At 32.1% G+C, this 12,470-nt stretch overlaps 1 long non-coding RNA gene across 1 annotated transcript in view; it reads left to right on the plus strand.

Annotated features, from left to right (window-relative positions):
- Positions 1–2,202: 2,202 nt before the first annotated feature.
- The window catches only part of LOC148754754 (uncharacterized), a 178,923-nt gene continuing 168,655 nt past the window's right edge, over positions 2,203–12,470 (plus strand). Inside the window, exon 1 of the long non-coding RNA XR_016019707.1 lies at positions 2,203–2,329. This is a non-coding gene — a long non-coding RNA (uncharacterized LOC148754754). The remainder of the gene's footprint in view (positions 2,330–12,470) is intronic.

Below are 12,470 nucleotides of genomic sequence, written 5' to 3' on the forward strand. Positions count from 1 at the left end.
GTAAATATCACAAACCACCTTAGCAAAGTTAATGGAATTAAGATATGAACTTTTCTGAAATTCATCATTCTAATTTAACCTTTCTCTAGCAGACCCCTTGTCTTTTTGACATTTGAAGCTCCCTATAGAAAATTAAATGTTCTCCATTGAGAATCAATAATTGGATTTGAACAATATTTATTGTCTAAAAGTATAGAGTATTTTATTAATAGACTCAGCAATATCATTTAAAATTATATTTGGAAATATTTTATTAATGTTGTTGATTCATACTGAATACAACATTTTGAAAATACAGTTTTTTTAATTTTAATCTACTTAACAATTTCATACTGTTTTACTTGTTTACAATAAGAACTAATTCCTTGACAGTAGATATCTTTATCAACTTCAGTGGCCAAAAGATCTGTACAACTTATTGCCCTCTAAATTCCAATTTGAAAAATCTAACAGGCACTTAGACACTGGAAAAAACTGGGGAAAAATATGAGTATGTAAGTTCATAATAATAATAATAATAAAACAAAGTAATAAATATAATGTTATTTCACAGCTCAAAAAACCCAAAAACACTTACTAAAATAACCATATATTCTTCTCCATTTTAAATAATCCTGTCATCTTTCTTAAATCTTTTAAACCTTAAATCGTGTTATGCCTCTTTATTGACTCAGCTTATGTTTCCCTTTTCTTAAACTGTGGGAGTTCTAACATCAACTAATGTAAGATCTCATCTCAAACGAATTTTATTAATAGTACTCTTAATAAAGACTATTGGCTCATTAGAAAGATTAATTTTGGTTTTTATGTTCAAATGAACTACTTATGCAGCAACATTATTTTATCTAGAAAAGAATCTTATCACATTTTGTACAATTAATTTTAAGTGGATAAGGGAAAAGTTTAAATATATCAGATGCAGTCAATGATAATATGTGATTTATTTTAATAGAATAACATTTTCTTTAATTAACTTAAAAGTATTTTTGTTTCTTAGCTAAATATCTCAAAATTAAAATTAATAAAAATGTGTTTATAGTTGGATTAAGACATGTAACTCTAAGACTTGTGAAATTACTATTTTGGATCTAATATTTCTATTCCTTCTCACCTACCCCAGAAAGTGTTATTGATGATGAAAGTTACTGTGTTTATCTCTAGTACGATTTACAGAAAGTATCGATTTGCTTTCCCATCTGTTTACCTATGTGGTAATCCAGAATATATACCTGTTTTAAAAAATACCTTGTGTTTAGCTATAACACTGCACACTCATGGGGGTGATTAATATGCATTAACAAAGACTCCTCATTTTGTATTGAATATATTTATCTATTAAATTTTCTATCACACATATAAACTATTCAATAACTGTATCACACACATAACCACATAAAAAGACTGTGGTTTTACTACTTATGTATTTAATTCTCACTATTTCTTAGAGTTTAACTAACAGGTTCAGAGAAATCAATTTCCCTTTTGTCCCAGTCTCTTAGTTACAGCCAAATCACCGTGCTTTGGCCATTGAATTGAGAAGAACAGTGATGTATGCCTTTTCCTAGCCAATTTTAATAAAACCTGCCATATTACTTCATTCTCAACTCTCTCTTTGTAGTTCCCACACCTATCTGAATTGAGGGTGACATCTCAGGGAAATCTTGATAGCCAAATATAAAAGAAGCGTAGTCTCTGTCTTCTGAGTCACTGAATCCGTAAAGGTCTGTGAGGCATAGGGCCTACTCTCTTACCACTAACAATTGAAATAGTGAAAAAATAAACCTATTGTGTTCAACTGTTATTTTGAGGTTATCTCTTATAGGAACTTCTCTTACCATAACTAATCCAAATTCTACATTATTATTATTACCTTACTTATATCTATATTCCTTTGGTATTTTATGGTTTCAATGGATATTATTTTATTAACTTCTTAAACTAAAAATAAGGGTAAGCTGTTTATGTTATAATCTTATCTCAAAATAGAGAAAGAAGGGACAGGGTTTAGTGAGTATAATCATTTTTGAAGTGGTCTGTGTAGCTATGACTTTTATTTTCCTCATACTTTAAAAACTGGATTAAAATAGAGGAACACAAGTAAAGTAAATCTCTGTTTACTGAACACCTATTATGTGAAGCTACAATGGGCCAGTTGATGTACCTGTTATTTTTAATTGATTACCTGTTTTCATTCTCGTAGGAATCCACTTACATGTGAAAAACCTGAGGCTTATAAACATAAAATGAATTATGAACAGATATACTGAAGCTGGAATTACATCAAAGTCCTATGTATTATACTGTTATCTAAATTCTGAAAATACGAAAGGTAAGGATACGTAATACAATTTTATTATTATTTTTATGAAATTTAAAATGTGTTGTGCTGCTTTTATTTTATTTTTTCTTATTAGTATTTTCATATTCTAAAAAAACAAAGAAGAGTCATAGATATTTTCTTTTTCTTACACTATTTGTAAAGTACCTTTGCTTTAAATATCCTGCTGCTTTCTGCAAAGCTTGACTGTTTTTAATTGCTGGCTGCCATCATTCAGCTGGTAAACTGTTTGAGCATCATTTAGCTTAGTAAGCATTTTTTTTTACTTTTTTTTTTTTTTTTGAGATCGCATAAAACATGGAATTTGTAAAGTTCATTTTGCAAAATGATGCATTCATGGGAATTTTGATTTGCATTAGTCATATGTAACTTGCATCTATCACAAGGACCTAAGAGCATATATTTGATATATTCTGTATGTCAGGAAATATATTTTTCATGATTATTTTAAAAGTTTTAATTAATATGCACATAAGTAGTATATTCTATGGACAGAATAATATCCCAGGGGAGATTTACTAAAGAGAATATCCCTACTCAGTTTCAATATCTAATTCCAGTTTAGCACTTACTTTTTAGTCTGCCAAGTATATCTATAGTTATTGTCTACATATAACAGAAAAGACACTCATATTTATTTGACAGTAATTCTGAAATTCAGAAAAGAATCCTAAATGCCTTAGTGTTAAAATCTCTCCTTATCTTTTTACTCCACTCTCTCCCCATTACCATTTTGAAATATTAGGTCACTCAATAAATAAGGTAAATGGTTAAAGATTTGACAGCAGTCTATACTAACAACTTCAGTTGCATATTGGAATCTACTTGAACAGATATTTTCTTGGTGTTGAAATTTCTCTACAAAGCTTATAGTCCCAGCTGCTGAATTTTCAACTAGGTCATGCTTCTTCTGCATCTGTTTCAGATTCTCTGTCATAATTAGAAAATGAAGAGAGAAAAGCAGGCTCAGCAAATTGAACAAACTAATTAAAGAGCAAATGTAGAGACGATTTTCCCCATACATGTGATATGACCAAATTTCTTTAAAGCGTGCAATTTTTGTATGAGAACATGAAAGTATAAGGCAACAGATTGTTCAAAATTAACACATGACCTCAGATTTTAATTGTTTTTGAGTATTTTGAAGAAAGCGTAAGGCAGCCTCAATCTCATGAATAATTCTTATACATTTAGACATACCCAAAAGTTAGAGTTTCCATAGAGACGACAACTACTTAAAAACTGAGACAATTCACTCAGGACAGGTACTGTCTTGAGAAAATGCTATGCTTCAAAATAAATCAGTTATCGTGACTGTGGGATCAGGCCATGCCTGAACAGACCAGCAATTAAATTGTAAACTTTCTAAATTAGAATAAAATAATTCAAGAAATATTTAATGAATACTGTTTCATAGTATGCCTTTCAATGTGTAGGTATGACTCTCTTTTTATTTCAGGAAAGTTTTCTTCTATTAGCTAAATAAATGCCCTGAACCCTTGAGTTGGTTTTACTTTCAAGAAATGCAAATATGTATGCTGCATCTTCTTTAATTATGCTCTGCATTTATGATGTCCTTTCAAATCATTTTTTTCTCTTTTTAAATTTTAATGAAATATGTTATTTGATTATTTTAATGAAATTTATAGGGGTGATATTGGTTAGTAAAATTATATAGGTTTCAAGTTTACAGTTCTGTAACACATCATCTATATATTGCATTGTGTGTTCACCACCCAGAGTCAGTTCTCTTTCCGTCACCATATATTTGACACCCTTTACCCTCTTCTACCACTCCCCTTTCCCCTTACCCTCTGGTAACCACTAAACTCTTGTGTATATCTGTTAATTTTTGTTTGTCTTTTTTTATTTGTTGCCTTCAGTTTTATATCCCACATATGAGTGAAATCATACAGTTCTCGATTTTTCTGTCTGACCTATTTCCCTTAGCATAACAACATCAAGATCCATCCATGTTGTTGCAAATGGCAGTATTTCATCTTTTCTTATGGTCAAGTAATATTCCATTGTATACATATATACTACATCTGCTTTATCCAATTATCTATTAAAGGACACTTTGTTTGTTTCTTTTTTTTTTTTTTTAATTTTTGTTGGAGAATATTTTCTCATGAGCTCCAAGTCTTTGTCCTTCAGTCTAGTTGTAGAGGGTGCAGGTAAGCTCCAAGTCTAGTTGCCGTTTTCAATCGTTAGTTGCAGGGGGCGCAGCCCACTCTCCCATGCGGGAATTGAACCAGGAATGCTGCTGTTCAGAGCTTGCACTCTAACCAAATGAGCCGGCTGGCTACACTTTTGTTGTTTCTTATCATTCCCCTAATTTAGCCTTCATTTCTAAAATGGTTTTTAATTTTTTATAATATTTTCTGATTTTTGTCAGTTCTCATTTTTTTCCAACCATTTACTGTCTAAATATCTTATTTCCAGGTAATCCTATTTCTGATTTTTTTTTTTTTGCATTCTTTTGAGGTCCATGTAGTTTTGATTTATTGTATTTCATTAAAAATATTAGATAATGTTTTTGTATGATTTGTAGTCCCATTTTTCTAACATTTTTATTTTATCTAGAAGATAATTTGATTCAATTTTATTTTTCTCAGAATAACTTTGATAAATATTTCCCCCCATATTTGAATAGTATTAGTTCTTTGTGAAGGTGATGGTAAAGTCAGAGTACCTTTCAAAATTTCATAATTTTAGTGTTTCCTCATCGATTCTTACCATAAACAACTCAAAACATGACTTTTCTGAGTAGCCACTTAAAAATCGATGAGCCTTATCCTCATTCAGAATAGTTTTGTTGTTCTTTTCTGCATGTTTTCTCATCTCTGGATATTCTTAAATCTCTACTGGTATTGCCTTCAAGAAGCTAATCTCAAATGTATAGGTTGTGTTTTACTGTCACTGTATTTTCTAACATGTGTTTTTTTCTACCCTTTCCACCTTCTAAATTAAACTCTTTTTTCTTTCATCCCAGGTTTTCTGCCTTGCTAAATTTGAATGTTGCATGCAGGGTGGATTTTTGTCCTTTTGAAAGCTGTATTTGATGGATATTTCTGAGATCCTTAAGAGCTCTGACCACGACAGCCCTGTTTGATCATTTGCTTACTTTCTGAGTCTATGAGCATTTTTTTTTTTTTTTACATTTACCCATAGCTCATAGCCTATAACTTATTTTTCCAGTACTTAAAGTAATTTAAAAACTTACTTTCCCACGTTCTCACTCATGGGAAGTCCTCTCCTTTTGGACATGAATATCTGTTGGAGGGTTCATTTTCCAAAGTTCTTAACACTTGGTAGCCTCTTCCCACTAGTCCCTGCCCAAAACCGCTGATGTTGCTCAGGTTCTACTTTTGAGATGATGGTTTGAACAAACTGATCACTAGATATAGGTAGTGTTGTGTGTTATGTATAGTATAATAGAGAGTTCTCATCTGATAACTTCCATTTTATCTCTAAATCAGAAAGAAAAATAATTTAAAAATTATAGGAAGTGTTAAAAGTTTCAGAATGAAAGAAAACATTTGTTTTAGTCATAATAGATAGTTGAAAAATGATTAAAGAGTTGATAAGACCGTTTATTATTTCTGATAGGCCATAACTGTTTTTTTATTAATTTATGGTGGAAACTATTTGTGTTTTGGTATGATTTTGTTTCTAGAAGTGCTAGTTTGCGCAGGTGCCAATGTAGAGAGAATATCTAGAATTCTATTCATTTAATATTGAGATATTTTTCCCAGCAGGATTTGATAAAATTTATACTAGCATAGGATCTTCATGAATTATCAATCTAAGCTGGATAATGAAAAAATTTAAAATAAGATGATAATTAAAAATAATGTTAAAGGAGTAGGGTAAAGTACAGAAATGAATTGCTTATCTTGACAAGGTTGAAAAGAGGCCACCAAGGAATGAACAAACTGAAAGTAGCCAAAGATGGGTTCATGTATGCCTGAATGATGAATTTTGAAATTGGTTGATACAATGTGTGTACAGGGTTTGAAGTGTGAGTGTAGAAGTGGCCAACTGAACTGGAGTAGTGAAGAATGTCAGTGCTTATGAACAGACGAAGGACTGCACTGGACAGAGGGATTGAAGGAATATTATGTTGTTTGTAGAAGCAGCATAGTAACATAGCAGGGTTTATAGTTTAAAGAGAGAATAAGTCACATGCCAATGTTTTGTGAATTGTTGGTAGCAGGGATCAAAGAAGGGCAACTGCAAAGTTGTGAGGAGAACATGGCAGGTGTCTTAGTCTAGTTACACTGCTATAACAAAATACCACAGCTGGGTAGCTTTTAAGCAAGAGAAATTTCTTTCTCACAGTTCTGGAGGCTATAAGTCCAAGAAACATGTTGCCAACATGATCAGGTTCTGATGACGTTGCTCCTCTGGGTTGCATACTTCTCATTGGGTCCTCAAGAGGTGATAATACCTAGGGCATTCAGTGAGCTCTCTTTTATAAGAGTGTTACTGCCATTATTTGAGGGCTCCTAATCACCTTGCAAAGGTCCCACCTACTAATTAATACTGTTAGAGGTTAAGATGTCAACATGAATTTTGAGGGACACAAACATTAGACCATGGCAGCGGGGATTCTTTTCAAATTGGGATTAGCAATAATCTCTGGATACTATCTGCAGAGATAATGCAGAACATTGACAACAGACTAAAAAAAAAAAAAAAAAAAAAACCACACAAAAAAATCAATCACGATTGAATAGCTATCACTCAAGTGGTGTTCTCAATAGTGAGTCATTCAGATAAAATATGAAAGTGAGGAGAACTTTTCAGTAAAAAATTAAAGATGTTGAGGGGATCCTTAGTTATGCTGCACAGTTCCTGAGAGTATAATGGAAAAGTTTGAAATTCAGGTAATCAGAAAGTTTGGAACTCTTACGGGTGACAGAAGATAGATGCTCAAGACTACTATACTTTACTATTAACAGGACAAGGCAGGGATATATGGTATGGAGGATTTAGTCATTTTTTAGGAGAGTGGACACTGAGCCAAGTATTCAGAGGTCCTGCCCCAGTCTAGATTGATGAGCAATTATGTTATTTTGAAATGTATACAACATTTTACTAATGTGGAAACTATGTAAACTTAGACAAGTTACTCAAACTGTGAGTTTAAGTTTCTTAACCTAAAAAGGTGACTACAATAACTATCACAAATAAAATCATATTAAAGCTTAATGATAAGTATTTATAATATTATTGCCTGGCCACATAAAATGTGCTTAATAGTGTATAATTCTATCATTGGCTTTTTTTTTTTATTATTATTTTATTTTATACCTATACTTTAAGACCTAAATCAAATTATATGGAAATAAGGGGTTCTATATGTGAAAAGGCATGGTATTTTAGTTTTTATGCAATTATTTATTTTCAGAATTGAACCCTTCATGGACTATAGATTTTGTAAATTTTGTGTTTAACAGAGAAAATCTATGTTGTAGCCCAAAAGACAGATCAAGGTGAACTTTCTTGATTATGAACATAAGATGTTCATCAAAGTATATACCCAGAAACTGAATAATTGGATTTCTAAAGGCATTCAGCATCTATATTGCCAAATCATTTGTGAGAGTAACCTTTTAGGTCATGATAGAATCAAAAAAAAATTCAAGAAAATTTTACTGTCTGTACTGATAAATATTAAACAGTATAATCATAAGACTGTACAAAAAAATAACAAATTTGTTTTCTAAGTCAAATTTATTAACCCCATTTGGCAGCCTACTTAGGGAATTTCTAAGCAAAAATGTTAACATAAAACGTATTAGCTTTCATACTGAAAGCCACTCAGGGCCCTGTTGTAACACGAGCATCAATTTTTAACAATACATTAGTAGAATTTTCTGCTATTGTGAGATGTGTAGTAAATGATCCATATATACTTTTCCAACTTTGGCATAGCTAGAGAAGTTTCAATATGATAATTCATAGATAATACTGATGCATATGTTATTTTGTCGCGTCCAGCACGATGAGGGTTGTGGGGAGCGAGGAGGGCGGCACAAGGGTTAAGAAAAGACAGTAGCCACGAACAGAGTTTAAGTGCAGAGGCCAAGGGACTGGCAGCCTCAAGGTCTGGACTGTGACACCTAATAGGGCCTGCACATTAGCTTTTATTAGTTAGGTGGGGAAGCAAAGGAGATAAAGCTTGTCAATTTCAAGATCTGTGAATTCCATACATCATAATAGGAAACCATTCAAGCCAATCACCCTTGCCTGCTTCCCCAAGGGACAAAACCTATATGCATATGAATAGATGGAAAGCACATCATTGAATCACTTCCCTTGCAGGTTTTGGTGAGGAATGCAGTCACAGAGGCAGAGGCTTTACTTAGCCTGAGGAAGGTAGGGGGCTGTGCCCACCTCTATGAACCCCTTGGGTTCTCCTGTTAGTCCCCACTCGGCTCCGCCTGTCTTAGGTTGCTTTCCACGTGGAAAGTCACACCCGTCATTGGCTGACCAGCCATCTTTCTGGGACCAAACAGGGAGACATAAAGTGCAAATACAAAGGTTAACCAAAGTCCCTGAAAGGATCCGTCTCACAGACTCTCCTTTCTTTGAGGGCAAGTACAAGGAAACAAAGGGTTAGGCTGCTGCGTGGCTACATTATTTCACATTTTTTTTGCATGATAACACCATTTATTCTGTTAAACTAATTACATGGCTTTAGAACAAAGGTACTATGAGTGGTAGGATGTTGTGGGAATACTGTCAGTATAACAAACTGACCTTGATTGTACAATAACTCATTTACTTAGTCTGAAGGGCCAGAGCAAATAATGCAGAAAATTTAGCAGAAGGTATTCTATATACCACAGCACAAATTCCCTCCTTAATTACTGATTTTTCTCTCATGTTCACTGAGGCATTTCTCCCTCTAGAAAAATAGTTTTTTGTTTGTTTGTTTACATCTATGTCCTTAGCACATTTTAAAAATAAAATTAATAGCTAATTGAAATATAACTGTTAACTTACAGTTTACTTTACATCTTTGATATGTTTTATTTTAAAAATTCTCATTGCCTGAATTTGGAATGGACAGCTCTATATTTGCTGCAATAGATTACAGGAAACTTGCTATGTTTATATTTGGACCTTATACACACATACACACACACTTTTGAAATCTAAGTTCATATTTATACAGATTGACTAGTAAATTTTGTGCATGATTAGATAAAAATTTGTATTGACATTTTCTAACTTGAGATACATTAAGTTGACAATATTGCATATGAGAAACACATATTGTTGCAAGAATTCTTGGTGTTGAATCAAAAGAACAAGAGTGACTCAATTCCCAAAATATTTTTATTGGATAGTTGGTTTGCCATATTGCACGGTGTCATAATTTCTCATTATAACTTACTCTGATTGTAAAAAACTTAGGATTACAAAATAGAAATCTCTAAAACATAAATGTATAAATATTTGCACTTAGTATTACCCACTTCTCTAGGGGAAAAATCTGTATATAGAAGTTAAAATTGTAAAGGATATTCTGTGTAAAATATGACATACCAGTCTTCTTTGTGGATAATTAAATCGATTTTTCACAAGAAAATTTACAAATCCTAATGGTACATCTCAGATTTGTATCATTCTTTGAGTCTTGCTCCTCTACCCAACCCAATTTCCATATCAGGATTTAGAACAGTATAAAGTCTTGCCTCTCTGAATTAAGGATCAAGAGCTCTAGAGATGTGGCATAACTAAATATGTCTTCCATTTTAATAAGTCTTTCAATCTTTAAATAAAGCCGTTATTATTGTTTACCATGTTAGAAAACTACTGAATCTGATTTTTCAAAATTTCTCGAAATACCCTTGGTATTCAGTATAGCAAATGACTTTGAGGGATGTGATAAAGTTCTAATAATTGTTGGGAATGGCATAAATAGCAGTGAAACAGGGCCACATAGCTTAAAAACAGCTCACTGACCAAAACTAAACTGCTTGTTATCTTCAATTATGATCAGAGTTACGTCTTCATATTATTATCATTTGGAAGGGGGGTTGTACATAGAATGAGGAGCTAGAATTACTATTGTAGGAGAGAATTCTCCAGCTCTGTTTATGCTTTCTTTTTACTGGTTTTGGCATTGTTAACTTATATGTACAGATCTAATTAAGAATTTGTTAATTACATTTATATGTATGTATATCTCAATTCATATATTCTTCTATAGAGAATTCTCTGTCCTTTGTTATTGTCCAGAATTTTAGTACTTAAAGTATGGGCACATTCTACCTAAAATATGTGTTTTCTTCCTCAGTGATTCCATTATTGCAGCCATTACATAAATCATGGCAAAACATGAAATACTGGAAAATTTGAGCTTTAACACTTCTTGAGTCTGGACATGTAAATATATCATGTCTGTAAAATTATCTGTCTATGAAGGCCTTCTACAAAATTTCTTTTGTGATGGCAGTAATATGAGTTTATAGAAATCCTTTATTTAGATTTGGAAATGATGCCTTCTGAGTTTCATATTTTATTTTCTCAGTAACGTTAAAATTTCATAATTTGGACTCAAGATATTTCTTAAGGAAATTACTTTGGAATTCCTCTATAATTAAGCTAAAATGATTCTCATTATGCTATTAATTATAAGAGGGAGAAATTGTAAACAAATTAAAATGTACAACAGTAGTAAAAACCACAGTTTATAAATATCCATTAATGAAATACTATAAAATTATTAAATATTAAAAGAAAACCTTGAAAATATTGCCTTTTAGTATGTGATCTTGTTCCTTAACAAATAATACAATTTTATTGATACAAACTATGTATGAATACAATAGCTAAAAGTCTGTAAAATACTTATCTTAGGATGGTTGTGAAAGATTAAAGATGGCCATGAACACTTTGACAAGGCTATCATTGAAAGGCAGCAAATATTTCTCCTCCTGTTTAATCTGGACAGACTCTGGGAATACTTTGATCATAGAATATGGGATAATTGATTATTTGACCCTTACACATTTCAAACATCCTTTCTTTAGAATGCTTGCTCTAGGGGAAGCCAGGTACCACGTAAGTAATGCAACTAGCCTGATATCACGCTGTGAGGAAGTCAAAACTAGCCATGGGGATAGTCTATATGGACAGAGAAAGACACATAGAGAGAGAGGTACGGAGAGAGAGAAGTAGCCTTCAGGTAACTCTAGACCCATCCGTCGTTAATTGCAACTGTATGAGGGGCTCCAAAGTAGAATCAGCCTGCTGGGCTTGGCAATCCATAGGACTGTGAGACATAATGATATGTTGTTAAGTTAAATCTCTAAGTTTTAATATGGCTTATTATGCAATGATAGGCTACCAACAGTAGTCTTTTGGTTTTTATTTTATTGTTTTTAAACTAGTTCTTTCTAAATCCCTGCAAATAAAGTATGTTATTTACTAATAATACAAATATCAGCTATTTAAAATATCTCTTTAGTTATAGCAATTAGATTTATCAGTTGATGGTTACAATCTAATACTGCCTCATTTGGGTTTTTAGTTATAACTTAGTCATGCTTACTCTATGTCATTTTTATGTATGAACAACCAGTCTCATCATACCAGACAAAACTTAATTCTGATATGACTTCACTTCTATGCCCATGAGCTATTGTAACTGATTGGTTAAGGTTGTAGGATTGACATATCTTTGATTAAAATATTAAATTAATGCCTAATTTTACTGTTTAATATTAATGGATGGATTAAATTGGAGTCACTGATTTAAAAGGCAGTGAAATAAGAGCTATTTTTTAAAACTAATCCTGTACAGGCACTCTTCTAATTACATTAAATATATTTAATTATCATAGTCATTTTTAACATAAGAACTATTTTCATATTCATCTTATAGACAAAGTAATGGAAGCACAAAAAAGAAAATAACTCACGCAAGACCACACTGCTGGTGTTATCAAATAGCATGAGTGTACAGAGTCTGTCGTTAGTTGGCCTGATTTTAAAGACTCTTTTAGCCTCTATGTCTTAGTTGACTCATCTTAAAAGTGGGGACATAATAATTTAACTCATAGGATTGATATGAAGAATGAGAAGTTCGTAAAAATCTAAATGTAATTAG

Source organism: Rhinolophus sinicus, chromosome 17, assembly GCF_057876585.1.
Source record: "Rhinolophus sinicus isolate RSI-liver-muscle chromosome 17, RSI-T2T, whole genome shotgun sequence".
NCBI lineage: Eukaryota > Metazoa > Chordata > Mammalia > Chiroptera > Rhinolophidae > Rhinolophus > Rhinolophus sinicus.